Raw genomic sequence first — 19,839 nt, 5'->3', positions numbered from 1 at the left:
ATGTTAAATACTAAATTACATTAGGTTAATTACAATATAGATAATTATGTATAGAATGATGGATATACACTACAAAACAGAACTCCTACTTCTACAGAAAGTTACTTAAATATCTGTAAAGACACTAAATGTTGAGAAATTGTTCTTTAATTTGGTACAGATGTGTCCCCTTGGACTGGAAAGCTGATACTTTCATTGTTCATAAGGCTAAAAACAACTGATTCTATGGATAAAAACTATACAATAAGAACATGTTACTGGGTAGGACTGCTTTAATCATAAAACACAGTTGTCCCATTCTAACATGTTCCAAAGTTGCTGAGTTGGATTCAGATCTGGTTACTGAAAAGGCCATTAAGGAACAACAAACTCTGTCATTTTCCGTATCTACAAAATATGCAAAAACAATAGGTTGTTACATTCAAGCAATGCTATATTGGTATGGAAGGGCTTGTACCCGAGACTCATACACATTCCCTCATCTACTGCATTAGAATGCTGTACCATCTAAAAACCCCAGTCACGGCCAGACCAGGTCATGTTTTTCCAACCTTCAAAGCACAAGTTGTAGTAAGAAGTTAAGCCTGATGTGGTATTCTACTGTAATATTCTGTATTGTGTGTTCTGAAATGAGTTTACATTAATATTTGTTTTTTAAGTACTGTAAGTTGCTCTGGATTACAGCGTCTGCTAAATGCTGAAAATGTAAATGTACCGTCATTGTCCTTTGATGTCTGTCACAGGTTTTCCTAGCCAGCATTTGCCATGGTCAGTCACTGAGATCACATTTTCACCCATTTTGATTTAAACATCAAATAAAGCTCTTGGCCTGTGACTAAATAGTGTGAATAAATAGTTACATGTCTGTAACCTGTCAGTGTGGATATTTTAAAGTTTTCGTAGCCTGCAGCTGTAGCCTAGTGGTTAAGGTACTGCTCCAGTAATCAGAAGGTTGCCGGTTCAAGCCTCACCACTGCCAGATTGCCACTGTTGGGCCCTTGACCAAGGCTCTTAACCAGTGGCGGCTCCTGCCAAATCTCTCAAGGGGGGCAATTGTTGCGGTGATGGCCAAGGGGACCCGTTCAATGAGTAAATTAATGCTTAAATAATTAACATCTTAAGTCATCTGTCAGTTTGCCCTCACAAATAACTTTGAACATGGAGAGAGAACAGCTTTACCATTAATCATAAAATTAAGTAAAGCCTTCACACTAACAATTTAATTCAGTCTTTATCAGATAGCATTTTATTTTAGGTGCAGCAGATCCAGAATAAAGACTGGAATCGGGGCTGATGTGCAATGAATAAAGAAGTACAATTAAACAATTGGGGAGATACAATAAGTGCAATCACAATTTACAATTTAAAAATTACATTACTTACTTGTAATTTACGTGTAACTTATATGATTTCCCCCCCTTTGTAGATACTTGCTTGATGTTTAAATTTGGTCCGGGTGGCCCTAATCCTTAAGTTGCTAATTTATCCTGATTACACGATGGAGTTGCTCCGAACTGAGATGATGGTAGTCATGGTGACGAGATCACGACACCAGGTTACGTGTGACGTGTGCACGTACGTGCGAGCCCTCCCGGAACCCATTCAGAATGTATTGCAGGGCCTGCAGTTCGAAAAAAAGAGCCTTAACATGAGAGTCTGTGAGAGCAATCCGGGGCGATTTTCAATCAGACTGAAATCGCCCTAAAAGGGGCGGTACTGTACGGGTCACAACTCGACGCTGATTGGACTACGATATTCCGAGGCAAGACAGGCTGTCCAGAACAGTCACAGCTGTGATAGAAAGATCTCTTCCCTTTCGCCCTTTGGTGGTGCGTCGCCCGATCTGCTCTGAACCCTCAATTGCTTAGATTGTATACTGTCACAACTGTAAGTTCCTTTGACTAAAAGTGTCTGCTAAAATGCTGAAAATGTAACTGTACAAAGTAATAATGAGTGTATGTGAATTTGTACATGTAAAACTATTTAAAACCAAGGCGGTCTGTTTTAAGGTAATTGCCCTTTAAGTAAGGACTTATATGTTATTATAATATAATAAGTATATTTATGGGCTTTGTGTGATTCAGTGATAAGAATGATTTTAAAGTAAATACATAAATGAAGAGGCTAATTCATGCCTGTACTGTATTGTCTCTGTTCTCCACGTTTTCAGGATGGCAACCGAGACGACGCTCTCTCTGTCTTTACGCTCATTGGATAATGATCAGATCCGTCACCGCGCCTCTAGCCAATCATGCATCTCTATCCGTGCACACCATTGACTGCGGTTCTCCTTGGCTGGTTACTCAAGGCACAGTCCCACCCTCGGGCTCACGTTCTTCTCCGCCTGCTCTCTCACCGCCCGTCATATCAGCCGTCAGGAAAGAAGGAAGACGAGGCTGAGAGAGAACAGAGACAGAGGTGCTACACAAAAACTCTGGCTTTCTATCAAACTGGCATTCCTCAGCTCTACAGTTCATTATTATTGCGTATTTTCTCATGTGCGTGTAAAACATGGAGCTTTGCAGCGACTGTTCGGAATTCAGCGCGTTATAACGGTCACAGCAGCGCTTATGTGGGAGTCTGACATCTTTACAGAGCCATCTTTATACAGACAAAAGAGGAGTTGAGAATCACAGCAACACCGCTGAGGTAAGCGCTGGCCTGTTCGCTTCGAATTTGTGTTATACTTATGTGTTATATTAAAGCCTAACGGTTCTTTTCAGTAAGTGTTTGGGGGTGTTTTATTAGCCTTAGCTTGGTAGCGAACTTGGGACTGAATGTAACGGAACGCGAGTGATGTGTCAGTCGGATTTGCAGTGGGACTGCTCGGACACATTCTCCTCTTCTCTTTTTCTACCATTGTAATACATACCACACTAATAAAAACATTTAAACTTTTAATATACGCGTTTGTTAATATACTTTATTGGGTACACTCGCACATTCGCTCCTTCTTGTAATTATCAGCTAGTTACGTGGTAGCAGGGCAATGCAAAAATCATACCGAAATCAGCCAAAAGCTTCAGTTAATGTTCCAATCAAACATTAAAACAAAATAGAAGATAATAAAAGTCAGTGGTTCCTAAAGTTGGGGGTCTGGGGACCCCTAGAGGTTCGTGACGAGGTGTTTTTTTCTTGTATGAAGCAGAAAGTTGAAAAAAAAAAGCCTCTAGAAACATGATATATGACACTAGGCTGTACACACATAAGTTCATTATGCTTGACTAGAAGGTATCTGCAGCTTTCAAATACTGTTATTTATTTGAGTTCTATTAGACTGGACAATTAAATCAAACAGATTTAATACTAATACACACCAATTGTTTAAAACTCATTTTAGTCCTTACACCATTGTAAAAAAAACACGTTACAAAGGCATGGCTGTGGAAGAAGAGGGTACGGGTACTAGACTGGCCTGCCTGCAGTCCTGACCTGTCCCCAATAGAGAATGTGTGGAGAATTTTGAAACCAACAATGTGACATCGACGACCCCGTACTGTCGCACATCTTAAGACGTGTTTGCAGGAGGAATGGGACAAAATAAAACCTGAAACAATAAATCACTTGGTATCCTCGGTGCCAAAAGGAATGGCAACATTACAAAGTGGTAAATGATAGGGATGTAACGATACACTCTACCCACGATACGATGCGATTCACGATACTGGGTTCACGATACAATTTTTTTTTTTTAAATACTTAAATTGAAGACAAATTATGACGAAGTTTCCTTTTATTATTTCTCTAAATAAAATAAAATACTGTATTTGTGCTTATCTTTTATTTATCTAAATAATGAATGTCCTTTTATTTCTGAGGTAGGTACAAACTATGCAAAACAATTATGAATTAAGCCCAATTTGGCTGAAAAACCCCGAATTTGGCAACCAGGCGTATAGCGCCAGTAACGTCATCAAGGCGAGCCCTCTGCTGTTTAAGGTGAAAATCGATTCGTTTTACATGTGAAATCGATTTGAATCGTGGAATTTTTGAATCGGTTATTAACTGTCTTGTGGTGCATCGTTACATCCCTAGTAAATGCTTTACTGTCCCAACTGTTTATGTAATGTGTTGCAGGCCTGAAATGCAGGAATGGATATTTATTAATAAATGAAATGAAGTTGAGCAGATAAAACATGAAATATCTCAGGTTCATCCTGTCTGCAATCAAATAAAAATCAAAGTAAATGTAGGAAATGCTGCATTTTGTATATGCATTAAAAAGCATTAAAAGAATATAAAAACATAATGCAAAGAAACAAAATATCTAAGAAAAAGCATATTTGCATAATATTTTTAATATTATAACATTTAGATATTTATTTTCTTAAAATGGGGCGGCACGGTGGGTAGCACGGTGGGTAGCACTGTCGCCTCACAGCAAGAAGGTCCTGGGTTCGATCCCCAGGTGCGGTGGTCTGGGTCCTTTCTGTGTGGAGTTTGCATGTTCTCCCAGTGTATGTGTGGCAGCTATGGTTTCCTCCAACAGTCCAAAGACATGCAAGTGAGGTGAATTGGAGATATAAAATTGTCAGTGACTACCGTTTCTGTCATGAATGTAACCAAAGTGTAAAACATGGCATTAAAATCCTAATAAATAAATAAATGAATAAATATTTGCATGAAATAAATAGGACTTTGTGCCCAAACACACACACACACATACAGGAAAGTCTCCTAAGCTTCAGAAAGTCTGAGAACCACTGACCCAAGTGTATTTGACCATGGCTTTATTGTTGCTAGAGCCAGACGGGCTGGTCTGAGTATGTCAAAAAACTTAAAACATACAATAAGTGTTAGTTCTGTGTAGGAAAACACAAAGGCCTGACCACCTGAACCTTCAAGTAGATTGGCTACTATAGCTAAACACCACATCATAGATCATTCAAGTGGGTACAGTGGCTACAGTGGGTAAAGACTCACAGAAACTAGATGCATTTTGATTTCTGCTGCAACATAATTTGTCTAAAGTTATTGTTACTAATTGAACTGACAGACCCAGCCATTTCTGTGTCAAGGCTTGAAACTGCAGGTGGTGGTGTACTGTTGTAGGACATACTGTACCTTGACACACATTGGACCCTGTAATATCACTCGAGCATTGTTTACATGCTACAACCTGTCTAAATATTATTGCATCTATTTATAACCACGATATACCTATTTGCAATGGTTACTTTTAGCATGATCATTTACCATATCACAGAACACAAGTTTTCTCCCTGCAGACAGTTACATTTCCAGAAAGATTTTCACTTATGCAGTGTTCTCATGTAAAAAGTTGGGACAGTATGGAAAATGCATATACAAAATGCAGCATTTCTTACATTTACTTTGCCTTTTATTTGATTGCAGACAGGATGAACCTGAGATATTTCATGTTTTGTCTGGTCAACTTAATTTCATTTATTAATACACATCAATTCCTGCATTTCAGGCCTGCAACACATTACAAAAAAAGTTGGGACAGTAAAGCATTTACCACTTTGTAATGTTGCCATTTGTTTTGGCACCAAGGACACCAAGTGATTTAGTGTTTCAGCTTTTATTTTGTCCCATTCTTCCTGCAAACACGTCTTAAGATGTGCGACAGTACGGGGTCGTCGTTGTCACATTTTTTGTTTCAAAATTCGCCACACATTCTCTATTGGGGACAGGTCAGCACTGCAGGCAGGCCAGTCCAGTACCCGTACCCTCTTCTTCCACAGCCATGCCTTTGTAACGTGTTTTTTTTTCCCCCAATGCATGGGGTTTTGTATTGTCTTGACCATGACAGACTTTGGCTTTTGGATTTGTTGCTTTAACAGTCTGGATGGTTCTTTTTGTCTTTGGAGCATGTCATCTATTTCCTTTTTAAAAAGATCTGAAATACTGATTCGTCTGACAACACCACACATTGTGTTTTCCACTTTGTGAAAGCCCATCCTAGATGCCTCTAAACTCTGAACAAAAGTTTTAATCTTAATACTTGTTTAGAATTGCAAGAACACATTGGAACATATTGCAGGCCTGAAATACAGGAATGGATGTTTATTAACAAATAAAATGAAGTTCACCAGACAACATGAAAAATCTTGTGTTCATACTGTCTGCAATGAAATAAAAGTCAAAGTAAATGTCAGAGATACTGCATTTCTTTTTACCTTTTTACTTTTTCTGCACTGTTAAATGTGACATTGTACAGTCGATCACGAGTTTATATTTGGACTTTTCATTTTTGGATTTTTTATTTACTTTTCATTAAAGTTTGTTGATCATTGGATACTGAGCTCTGTCTAAACAGGATTTGTGCAGCAGCAGTATTTCTCCATGCCACTTTATTGGCACTGTACACCCAATACTAACCCAATATTACCTTTAATATAATACCAATATCAAAGCATAGAATAGTGGTTTATAATCGGCCAATTAAAACAATAATGTAATGTATAAAATAATGTCTGGCTGTCTTCTGGCTATGTCTTGAGGAGGGATGACTAAAGTCTTGTGATGTATGGGCATCCAGTCCAGGGTATTTATGCCTTGCAGCCAGCTTTTTTCCTGTGAAACCAGACCAAGTGCGACCCTGCCCAGAATAAAACAGTTGATAAAAAATTTTTTATTAATGTTTTTAATTAAATGTAATAACATATGGCACGTATTGTTAACAGCACTAAAATTGCAGTTTTAAATTAAATTACAATCATGACTGGAATTAAACTGACCTAAAACTACTGTTTTAACATTCTATACAGTGATTCAAGCAGCTCTGTGCTTCCTACACCTTATCTTTTCATGTGAATGATAGTAAAATGTTTGTTTAAAGGAGGGATTATGGAGAGGATTTCTGTTTACACACAGCTGTTTTAGTCAGTAAGCCAGCCGCTGGATATTGGCTTTTTTGTGTAATTTGACTTGTAGTTAAAAGAGCTTAAAATGCAGGTAACACCCTGTTCCAACAATTCACCTTAGTCCAGCTGTTGCATTATTACACTGCAACAATACAGTAGTGTGGTGAAGCTGGAATACACAGAAACACTGTGCACACATGTTTTAATTTTTGTTTTATATAGTGTATTTGAACATAGCACACCAAGTGCATCATCCACATCTGTAAGTTCAGCTTTGACCTCTATCAGGATAAATACTAATAATCTGTGTTTACAGTATAAACCAGAGACTCTGTTCTAATCTGTTGGCGCACTACATACCCTATGTCTGAAGTCATTTAAGTTTTGTCCTGTTGGTTTAATAGGGCTATGTGTGGCATGAAAGGTGATGCAGTTACATTTCATTTCCGTTTCAGACTGGCAAATGATAACAAACAAACTAGTAGCGGAAATGACATCATGGTACGTTAGACCGAGACAGCTGTGAATGTACAGTTGGCTGTTTTGTTGTTTCAAGTGGAAGAAAACCTCAAGGGACAGACTAAAAGTGCTAGGCTAGCTAAAAACAGAAATTCCACATTATCAGATGTATCCTTGTGCGGGTAAAAGTATGTGAACATTTGATCATGAGCATTCATTTTGAACAGAGCCTTTCACAAACTGTTGCCACAAACTTTAAATATTTATTTTATAGGCCTGAAAACAATAGCTGAAACACATGAATTTAACAGTTTTAGTGATGTGTTTAGTTTACAATCAGCAAATGGTCTGGTGTGCATTAGGACAGTCACCAAGGAGAACTGTGTAGTGAGGACTGTACAAGTTGTCCTAAGACAGTGGAATACACTACATTTTAAAATAACCCAGCTAGAAATGAAATTACCTTTAAAGCAAAGTCTCACCGCTGGTTGTTGCCTTTTGTAACCATATAAAAGTGAATTAAAAGCTATTTTTAATCATCTTAACATCCTAATATTACCCCTGCTAAATTTGGCTAAAATGCTATTTTATTATTCATGCAAGAACTTTGCAAAGTAGAACACTCAAGTGGTGCAAAATTACACCAGCGCACTAATTCTGGGATCCAGGTTTAAATCTCCAGCGGTGCTATTGGCCAGTCGGACGTGATTGTTGTGATTGGCAATGTCTAAGGATTTGTGTCCAGGTGAGTTAAAGCATTGTGCCCAGTGTTTCCGGTGAAGCTGGACCCACCACAACTCTCTGATCATGATAAAATGGGGGTAAAACATGAAAATCTACTTTCTTCTAGCACACCCTAAACAGGTCTTTACAGCAATTCTTCGACAAAGAGTGCGGCTAAAATCATCAATTATCGTCTATGGGAAAAGGAAAGTTATTATAAATTATTATTTGGGTTTAATATGCTTTAGCATTGCAATCGCCACAGTTTTGTACATGCTATGGTCTCTTTTCTGCCATACGTGGGCTTTTTATATAATTGTTCACCCTGCGGAAATGACTCACTCTGCTCTTCGTTGTGTATGTGACAACTCCATTGTTCTAGTCTATAGTAATGACCTGTGAACAGTTTCTGGTTTGCTTAATGTATTTGTCAGATACCTTACTGCAGCTCTTAACCCTTGAGTATGCCAAAATGTATGCTAAACAATAAAATAATTTGTACACAGTGTGACTGCATATTCATACCTCACACAGGTTTATGCATATGTGTAGGGCTACTGCAACTCCCTCCTGGCAGGTCTTCCCATGTCCACCATCAGACCTCTGAAAACCAGGCTCAGTGGGTAGCACTGTTGCCTCACAGCAAGAAGGTCCTGGGTTCGATCCCCAGGTGGGTGGTCCGGGTCCTTTCTGTGTGGAGTTTGCATGTTCTCCCCGTGTCTGCGTGGGTTTCCTCCGGGTGCTCGGGTTTCCTCCCACAGTCCAAAGACATGCAGTCAGGTTAATTGGAGATACAAAATTGTCCATGACTGTGTTTGACATTGAACTTGTGAACCGATGAATCTTGTGTAATGAATAACTACAGTTTCTGTCATGAATGTAACCAAAAGTGTAAAACATGATGTTAAAATGCTAATAAATAAATGAATAGAGCTGCCCCAAGGCTGCTCTCTCTTCACTGGTCTCCAGTACCTGCCCACATGCAATTTAAAATAGTGATGCTTAGCTACAAAGCCAAACATGAACCAGCCTTGTCCTAGCTTAGTAGACTTATAAAACCCTGTTCTGCCATAACCTTCGATCCACAACTCTGGCTTGTCTTGATCCACTAATCAGAACCTGAGGACGACAGGCATCTATACTTTTCTCTGTAGTAGCACCCAGGTGGTGGAACTATTCTTCTGTCTGTTCAAACAGCTCTTACTCAAGTCTCTTACTGTCTTCAAAGGTCGACCAAAGTCCTTCATCTTTACTAACCACTTTGTAAAAATTAGAAATGAATCCTGTATTTACTAATCTCACTTATCTTTCCCAAAAACTCTGTTGTTCTATGTATACGTTACATATACTTCTGTTTTAACAGGCATATAGCAGATTCCTGTTTAAATAGACCATTGTCTTTTACTAAATTAAAGAAACTTTACTTTACTTTACTTCAGAAGCACTTCTGTAAGTCAGTCTGGATAAGAGTGTCTGCTAAATCCTGAGAATGTGAAGCAGTAATGGATATTTATTTATTTTATTTTATTAGGATTTTAAGGTCATGTCAAAACACTTTGGTTACATTCATGACAGGACAGGTAATTACAGGTTACACAACATTCATAAGTTCAAGCTCAATATCAAACACAGTCATGGACAATTTTGCATCTCCAATTCACCTCACTTGAAACCGGAGCTCCCAGAGGAAACCTACACAGACACGGGGAGAACATGTAAACTCAACACAGAAAGGACCTGGGAATCGAACCCAGGACCTTCTTGCTGTGAGGCGAAGTGCTACCCCAGATATAACAATGCTACCTAAACTGGGAACTGTCACAAAGCTTTAACGTAACTCAGACAAATAAAGAAAGCAAATCGACTCACCACTTTGACCTTTAAAGACAATCTATTAGCTAGCCATGATAATAACCGTAGCAGCTGACATGCCATTAAGAAATAAACAAACAAACAAACTTGAACTCAGTGCCTGTTAAGAACTGCAAAACCACCTTCTGCATATCTGTGAATATTTACAGGCTTATGTGTTAGACAACAATAAACACACTTAGCTCAGCTGAGTGTCTGTCCACCATGGCTGTAGTCATTAAGCCATCATATTATAAATCACAGGAGTTTATCAGAGGACTGCACACACACACACACACACTGCTTCCATAACAAAGTTGGAAACACCACTTTGAGCAGCTGGTTGGATGGCTAGCTAACTTATTCTTAAAGTGATTAAAGAATAAACTAAGCTTATCAGTTATGCCAAATAGTCATTATGTTTTCAGTGTTAAAATAGGTCCAGTTTATCCATTTCTTATGTTCACTAAACAGCACTGGTTTCTGAACTGGCACTACATTGTGTACTGTCTTAGAAAATCTGCGTCATGTGTCTGAGTCATGAGGAGTAATGTTAAAAGAAGTAAATGAGTTAGTTTTTTAATTACTTAGTAATTACTTATTAATGGATCTGTTAATAACTTAATAATTACATATTAATGAATGAATTAATTACTTAATTAGTTTGACTTGTTTTATTGCAGCTTTTTTTCATTTCTACAAGCAAGATTTCTACTGATGCTAAGTATTATGATATAGGGACACTTCTGCTGCCGCCGCTTCCTATTTTGTGTTATAAGCTCCTAACAATACTCAGAGCATGTTGGTTTTGTGAAGTGAATGGCTTACATGTGCAAAAGTGTTGTTTGCATCAGTGTTTATTTTTTAAGTAACTATTTTTAAAAGCTGTTTTTTTTCTCCTGCTTTAATAGTGTAGTTCTATTTTTGTTTATTACCTGGCAATCACTATTTAATTATCACATCTCACACCATTAATGCATTTATTCAACAATTTGATTAAATATTGCATTTTAATCCATATTATACAGCCCATAGGTAATTACTATTATTAGCCACACTGTTTTCTTCTAAATGTCGCTGCACAATAACCCTCACCCAGCCAGAAAATAAAACACATTTGTCAGTTCATATGCAAAATTTTTTTTGTAAGTCATACATCAGTTTTCTAAATAAATATAAAAGCAAACAACTTATAAACACACTTTCTGGAAAAGTTGGTACATTTTGTGAAATGCAATAATAAATCTGTATTGATAAATCACAAACTTTTATTTTGCTGACAAAAGTACAAAAAAGTGACTGACTTGATTGTATTTTTAAATATTCACACATTGTAAATTTGATTTCTGCAACACATTTAAAGTTGGGAAAGAGGCAAAATAAAAATTAAGAGTTTACAGAATATTTAGGTTACACTATTTTAAAACATTCCACAATAAACAGGTGAATTGATTACCAGCCAGACTATCATAGTTGTATGTAAAAGAGGATCCACCAAATGATCAGTCTGTGTAAGCATAGATGGGTTGTGGCTCACTGCTTTGTGCCAAACATCATGAAAGAATTGTCATGAAAAAAATGTCAGATGAATCAAAATGAGCTGTGATCACATTTTAGCATGGACATGAAGAACTCATTTGTTTTTGTTTTTTTTCAAAAACAAGCTGAAAAGAACCATTCTGACTGTTATCAGCAAAAGGTGCTAAAGCTAGTATCTGTAATGGTATGTGAATGCATCAGTGCCCACGGCGTGGGTGACTAACAAATGTGTGAAGGTACCATTGATGCAGGGGTGTGTATTAAGATGTTAGAGATTTGCTGCAATCAAAAGCATCATCGTTTCCTGGAAAGTCCAGGATAATTTTAGAAACTCATTCTGTTCACTCTACAACAGTGTGTAGTATCCTTACTTTACAAACAAATATAAAATGTAATTAATTAGAAGGTGATGTAACACAGTGGTAAACGTGCCTCAGCCCCTATTTTTGAGTGTGTTATTGCCATTTAATTTTAAATTTCTTTCATTTTACAATATACAGCAAAGTTGGTCAGTCATAACATTTTATATCTTGTAGTTGTTCTTTTGTAAATTAAATAAAAGTAAAAAAGAATGAAATCACAGCATTTCACAAAATGTTTGAACTGTTTTATATGGCTAATATTGATTTTAAATTTCAGTTTACATTATTCTGGATAATATTAAATGGACTAACCTTTAGCAAGTAGTGAACTAAAGGCAGATTAATAATAATAAAACTTATTTTATGATGCTGAATTTAAAAAATAATGGGGAAAATGCAAAGAAATTCACTAGTGGTTAGGGATGTCCCGATCGGAATCGGGGCCGATCAAGGCATTTTTTAACTGATCGGTATCGGCTTTACTAATGCCGATCCTAATTCCAATCCTTTGTTTTACGTCAGCATGGAAATACTTTAAATTGGAAAGTGAAACAAGTCCAACAGCGGTGTAATGTCTGTAATACGAGCGTTTCACGAGGCGGTAGGAGCAGAGCTGCGTTCATTACTGTAGAATTTTACTGTTTATATGGTGTGTGAGTCGAGGATCACTCCGGTTTACAAAACAATAACTTTTAATCCGAGTATGAAAACTTCAGGACCATAACATACAGCTTTTACGAGTTTACGCGTTACAAGACTGAACGACATCTCAGTATCAAGCACTCTGATTGGCTTAGTTATGTAACTGAGCGTCGTAGTGATGCACTCGCTTAATAAAGAAATAAATACACGGTATATCCACAAATTGTCGAGAGCATAACACTTTATTAACTTCTTCTGTTACTGTACCGAATAGCGGACAGCTAGAGTCATCGCGTTAGCCAAGCACGCTATTCCATGCACTATGAAAGCCCCAAAGGGTCAAAACACACTCACTTCGCGTAAAATACACCATCAAACCACAGAAAAGTTTGTTACAGTTACAACACGGCAGGCAATTTTTTTCCTACAGCACTGCAGAGCTATTCAGTTGTTAAACATGTACATTGGATTAATTTGAATAACTGTAATGCACTTGAAGTGTGCACTGTGTGAACAGTATTATCTAGTTCTTATCTAGACAATATCTAGAAAATACAAGTATCGGTTTGAGACTCGGTATCGGATCGGGATCAAAATTAAAGATCGGGATCGGTAGCAAAAAAAATGTGATCGGGACATCCCTACTTGTGGTATGTTCTGATATGAGCTTTTTCTGGTTTAATCCCACAAAATATTGAAATTACTAAAGTTTGTAAAAAGTTTGTAAATGAGTAACTGTTGAGCTGTTTTCTAGTGTAATTAAATCTACTGTATTATTTAGCTGTACTGTAAAATGTTAGTATATTTAATGATGTCATGATTTAAAATAATAATATAACTAGTCATGTTAAATTGACGGGGTACTTGGGTGGCACAGCAGTAAATTATACTAGCCTCCAGGATTCGAATCCTCAACTGGGCTGTCAAACTCAAACTCAGAATCAAAGGAAGCTTTATTAGCATGACAAATAAGGACATTTGTATTGCCAAAGCTCAGTTACAGAGAAAAAAGAAAAAAAAAAACAATAAGAAAGAACAAATATATACAAAACAGTTACAGATGCAAAAAATAAAATAGAATAAAATAATATAAAAACAGTGCAAATAGTAACAATAAAAACATACAGACATAATTGGCTTTGTCTTGGGGGAAAGAGGGTGATGGCCAGGATAAAGCAGCAGTAAAACATGAGAAAAATTAAAAGTGTTGAATTGAGATCAGGAAAAAAAAAGTACCATTTACTTTATTCAGTCTCATTTGATTTAGTAAATATTTGTGTCAGTGCAATTAGTTTTTGTTAGATGAAACAGTTTATGTCATGATGAACAGTTTATGTTAGATGAAAAAGTAGTTTTTTTTTCATGTAAATCCCCTGAACAGGGCACCAGACAACACACCAAGACAACACACTCACCCATAGAATCAAAAACACATGAATGAGTCCATCCAACTAATTCTATCTCATGAAATGCTGTTAGTCTACAAGTATCAGCTTTATTCTTGCCCCTCAGCGCTTGGTATTAAAAACATTTTTTGTAATACATAAATGAAACATAAACCCAACAATCACAATAAATTTGAATAAGCACATTGTTATTTTAGTAGTAGCATATTGTAATGCAGTGTTTCAAAGAGAACTAAGAGAAGTTCAGGTCAGACAGATCTTTCTGAGAAGCTATAGGGACAATTTATTTGAATTTTAAATCATATAAAAGTGGAAAGAAGTTGATATACTGTATACTATGTCAATTTACAATTTACGGAATAGTTGGGACAATATGGAAAATGCAAATATAAAAACACACAGTTTCTCTGACTTGGATTTACTTTGACTTTTATAGTATGAACCCAAAATATTTTATGTTTTGTCTGGTCAACTTCATTTCACTTGTGTTTTTCTGCAACACATAAAAAGTTGGAACTGAGACAATTTAGGGCTACTAATGAAGTAAAAAAACTAAATAATTATGTGATTTCAAACAGGTGATTTTAGACTGTTATCAGCTCAAGAGTCAGGGTCAAGGTAATTTACAGTTTTGTTATGGCAACATTAATGCATAAAATTACATTGAGACTGTAGAGCAACATAAGCTGCTTTAAATATTTCATCTTTTCCAGTGATGTCTGTGCAATGCAAAACCACATGCTGCACACATTACAAAGGCATCACTGTGGAAGAAGAGGGTACAGGTACTGGACTGGCCTGCTTGCAGTCTTGACCTGTCCCCAATAGAATGTGTGGAGATGTTTGAGATGAAAAATAGGACAACAGCAACCCAGTGTTGTTGCACATCTTAAGATGTGTTTGCATGAAGAATGGGACAAAATAAAACCTAAAAAACGTCTATTAGGTGTTGGCAACATTACAAAGTGGTAAATGCTATACCGTTCCAACTGTTTTTGGAATGTGTTGCAGGTTGGATGTATATTAACAAATGAAATGAGGTTGACCAGACAAAACATGAAATATCTTGGACAATAATAGAGATGCATGAGTACAGATACTGGTATCGGGTATTTGCCCGATACCGCGCTCATTAACTTCGCAAACGAGGCTCCGATACTAAACACCCGATACCGTGTGCCTAGTGCACGTTGCTGCGTTATGCCTAGTTCACACTACACGATTTTTGCCCTGATTTTCTCTCGGCGACTGGTCGGCGCTAGATTTGCCGGCTCAGGAGCAACTCGGCGTTCGCTAGGCGATCAAAACTCGGCTCTCGATCGCGAAGTGTGAACTATCCAACAACTCGATCCGACCGGCTCACCGAGTTTTCTAGCACGTCAGATCAGAGCGGTAGAGAGAATTTACGGCTCTGCGTCAGATATCTGATCTGAGATGTGCGACTGGGAATGAGTGACATGTCGAACAGCCAATGAGAACGCAGGATACGGTGTGAGGGGAAACGCAGGAGGGGAGTGTAAACAGGTGGGACAGGGGGATAATATAGTTTATATCAGAATACACCGGCACACACACGTTCTACAGTATTTCTGACCTGATCGTTCTCTACAAAACATAACAACAAAACACCAACATTGCAAAAATATTTATTAACCTCCAACTCACTACAGAACAATCCATGCTATTCGTGTTGCCAAATCCACTCAGATTCATTTATTTTTCCTCCTTGATTTCATCACGTCAGCGCACAAACACTTTGATCACTCGCTACTTGTTGACGTGCATTTTTGGACGTGGTATCATTAAACTTCTCGTCACTTCTCACGTGTGTTTTTGTTTAAAAAAAACAACGGTATTCTAAATAGGTATTGGTATCGGTATCGGTATCGGCAAGTACAAAAATACATGTACTTGTACTCGTACTCGGTTTGGAAAAAATGGTATCGATGCAAAATAAAAGTCAAAGTAAATGTGGGAAACACTATATTTCATTTGCATCTTCCATGCTGTCCCAACATTTTCTGATTTGGGGTTGTAGAAAAATAGGATTGGTTTAATATGTTAAAATCACAAATTTCTTAGACCATGGTAGCTCTTGTGCATTGCATATAATTGTAAAATATTTTAAAGAGAGGAGACAGTCAGTATTTGCAACAGCAGTCTTTCTCTAGCATGGGTCATCTGCTAATCTTTTTTTGTTCATTTTTTGCTGTTCATAAACTATAAAGACACGCTCCACCTCACATGTAGACCACTCTGTCATGGTTCATATACCCTGTAAAGTACCGTTCTTAATACACAATAAAAAGGACTGTTTTTACTGTGCCCTGGCTCGCCCTACCCTTCCTTGCTTTGTTGAGATGAATGAAAAAGGGTAAAGTGCACAAGGGCTGTAATAACAACGATTTGACATCAGTTGTGTTTCCTTTATGGTTAATTAGAAGACTAGGAGACTGGCTAATTAAGAAACAGGGCTTAGCTGTGTTATTAAGCCAAGCTTATGCACACATGCTTACACAATTGCCACTCAGCCATGCACTCGGTTCACATTACGGCGCCTGAATATAAAAAGAGAACAAATGGCTTTCAGTTAACTAATAATAATAATAATAATTATCTAGTGCAGATGAAATGCCTTTATTTGTCATATATACAGATACATGTGTACAGTACAATGAAATTCTTTATCCTTATAACCCAGCTTGTTGGAAAACTGGGGTCAAAGAGCAGGAATAGCTATTGTACAGCACAAGAAGGTTAAAAGCCTTGATCAAGGACCCAGCAGGGGTTGCATTGTAGTCTTCTGATTGGTAGCTTACAGCTCTACCCACTAGGCAACCACAGTACCCTTTTCACAGTTGATTAGACTTGATTACTGACACAAATAAGGGGGGGGGGGGGGGGGTCAGAGACAACTGTTGCATTACCCACCAACAGTGGTTCGAGGAGGGACGAGCCATGAACCACCTACTGGTCACTAATTGGCCAAGACTGATGCCAAAGGATGTGAAAACTATGATGTCTGGTACAGGCCAGCAGCAGGAGTTACTGTGGCTCAAATTGCACATCGTTTTACTGCTGGTCATGAGGTGAATGCGCACAATATGGTGCATCTAATCATTCTGTGTATTGTTCTGCATAGTTGCAGGCCATTCACAGTGCCAATGTTTGTTCCTGTGCACTGTTAAATGCTCCTACAATGGGCATGTACACTGAAAAAAAAAATCCATTGAATTTACTTAATTTTAATGTGTACATCGGTCCCACATGATCAAATTGTGGCCAACTGATATTATTTTTTCTTGTCAAGGTAAAATATTTCATTCACATTCAAACTAGTAAATTGAATCATGTTGATACAAAACAGAAATTCTCATTACTGTTAAATAAATGTATTGTGTTATGTTAAATCAATTTAATCATGTAATGTTAATCAATTTAATCATGTAATGTTAATCAATTTAATCAGGTAATGTTAATCAATTTAATCAGGTAATGTTTAATCAATTTAATCAGGTAATGTTAAATCAATTTCATCAGGTAATGTTAAATCAATTTAATAATGTAATGTTAATCAATTTCATCAAATAACATTATATCAATTTTATCATGTTAAGGGTACATGATTTTAACTGTAACAGCAGCTATATTTTTATTGTGGAATTTGAGTTAATTTTAATTAAGCAAGTTAACTGTTCAGATCTTACAGTGGTACTAAGGACCTATTGAAATTGCTTCATTTAAATAAATCACAAACATCCATATGTTAGTTGTACGCAAATACAAAACCATGAATGGAAACATATGACAAAGAAAAGGCAGAGTCAGAATTCTGTACTAAAATTGCTTTAGTGAGTTTTTTTTTTTTTTTAAAGCTTCACAGAGAACAAAATTTTGCCAACAGACTCATTTTAGATCCTATAAACTGATTTAACTTTTAAATATATACTATACTATAAAAATACTATTTAATACTGTAAACCCTGTTTAAGCAACAGATTATTCAAACACATGCAAACCACCATAGTGGTTTAAAAAAAGAAAAGTGCAATGTATTCACAATACACATAAGACTTGCACTGACCATTTTCACACTAAATAAATGCAATACATGGTACTCATACATAATCCAAGTGCATTTGTTATGCATTTTGTGCTAGAGTGTACATCCAACCTCAAAGTGCTGAAAACAACATTTTAACAGTATAAACTACATATGTACTTCTATACACTGATCAGACATACCATTAAACCCACCCACCTTGTTTCTACACTCACTGTCCATTTTATCAGCTCCACTTAACATATAGAAGCACTTTGTAGTTCTACAATTACTGACTGTAGTCCATCTGTTTCACTACATGCCTTTTTAGCCTCCTTTCACCCTGTTCTTCAATGGTCAGGACCACCACAGAGCAGGTATTATTTGGGTGGTGGATCATTCTCAGCACTGCAGTGACACTGACATGGTGGTGGTGTGTTATTGTGTGTTGTGTTGTTATGAGTGTATCAGATACAGCAGTGCTGCTGGAGTTTTTAAACACAGTGTCCACTTACTGTCCACTCTTATTAGACACTCCTACCTAGTCGGTCCACCTTGTAGATGTAAAGTCAGAGACAAGCGCTCATCTATTGCTGCTGTTTGAGTCGGTCATCTTCTAGACCTTCATCAGTGGTCACAGGATGCTGCCCACAGGGCGCTGTTGTCTGGATGTTTTTGGTTGGTGGACAATTATCAGTCCAGCAGTGACAGTGAAGTGTTTAAAAACCCCATTAGTGCTGCTGTGTCTGATTCACTCATACAAGCACAACACACAATAACACACCACCACCATGTCAGTCACTGAAGTGCTGAGAATGATCCACCACCCAAATAATACCTGCTCTGTGGGGGTCTTGACTATTGAAGAACAGGGTGAAAGGAGGCTAAAAAGGCATGTAGTGAAACAGATGGACTACAGTCAGTAATTGTAGAACTACAAAGTGCTTCTATATGTTAAGTGGAGCTGATAAAATGGACAATGAGTCTAGAAACAAGAAGGTGCATGCAAGTCTGCATATACAACCCCAAATCAGATAAAGTTGTGGAGAATGCTAATAAAAAAAATAACAGTTTTCTCAGCTTTGTATGGTAGTTAGATAGTTTATGACAATTTAGGCGCATGAAAAACAGCAGGTCAAGTAGATAGTGCACTTGAACAGTCACTTGATGACATTATCTCTGTATCAGAACCAGCTGACAGGGAAGAAGAGTCACTTACAGAGGAAACCACTAACTACAGAACTTTCATAATCTTACTGCATAGTCCTCTGCTTCTGAAATTGAGATAAGGTAAAAAAAAAAAAACTCATTTCCAAACATGGAATCCAGGTACTAAAGTCTAAACCTTTCAGCAAGTCCACACCATAAGATCAATAGATGCAGGGAGTCCTTGGGAGAGAGTTAACCTCTGAGCGCTGGCATCAGGCAAGATAACCTTAGGGATTAAAGAAGTCACCATCTTCAAAGCTGTTAACTCTGCACAAAAACAAAAAAAATAAATTCAGGACAACAAAAATAATATTTAAATCCCTTAAAAAGCATTAATACAAAATGTTAACTACATTTCAGGCTGATATTTGGCCAAATCACCTTTTCCCAAATTAAACCACAAGTGAAGAGGTCAGTACTGCATATCTGGTGAATAGCAGAGATCAGTGTCAATTTTTTAAAATTAAATTAATAAATTATAATAACTTATAAATTAGACACAACGACAAGTCCTAATACATACCTATAATGTTAATGACCTGCAGACTCCATGAAAAAGAATAATAAAAAAGAGTAGGTTAGCATAAGTATTTTAATGTATAACTAATTATCTGAGATAAACAGCACATTTACTTTCTTAGCTCACCTTTTATATCAATGTGCCTTTTCAAAGTCAACATGCAAGCTGATCCAATCTTGTAGTGGATAAGTATCAAGGAGTTCACCAGCCCTCTAAGAGACCTACTTGAAACAGTTTCTGTGCACCCCTTGCAACG

General features: G+C 37.1%; 1 protein-coding gene across 1 annotated transcript in view; it reads left to right on the top strand.

The window, feature by feature from the left end:
* The first annotated feature begins 2,361 nt into the window (after positions 1 to 2,361).
* The window catches only part of socs5b (suppressor of cytokine signaling 5b), a 40,189-nt gene continuing 22,711 nt past the window's right edge, over positions 2,362 to 19,839 (top strand). The window contains exon 1 of the mRNA XM_062995053.1: positions 2,362 to 2,649. The gene's annotated coding sequence lies outside the window, so the exon portion shown is untranslated. The remainder of the gene's footprint in view (positions 2,650 to 19,839) is intronic.

The sequence above is a fragment of the Trichomycterus rosablanca genome, chromosome 5 (genome assembly GCF_030014385.1).
Source record: "Trichomycterus rosablanca isolate fTriRos1 chromosome 5, fTriRos1.hap1, whole genome shotgun sequence".
In the NCBI taxonomy this organism is placed as follows: Eukaryota; Metazoa; Chordata; class Actinopteri; order Siluriformes; family Trichomycteridae; genus Trichomycterus; species Trichomycterus rosablanca.
This window is presented reverse-complemented; position numbering and strand designations above follow the sequence as displayed.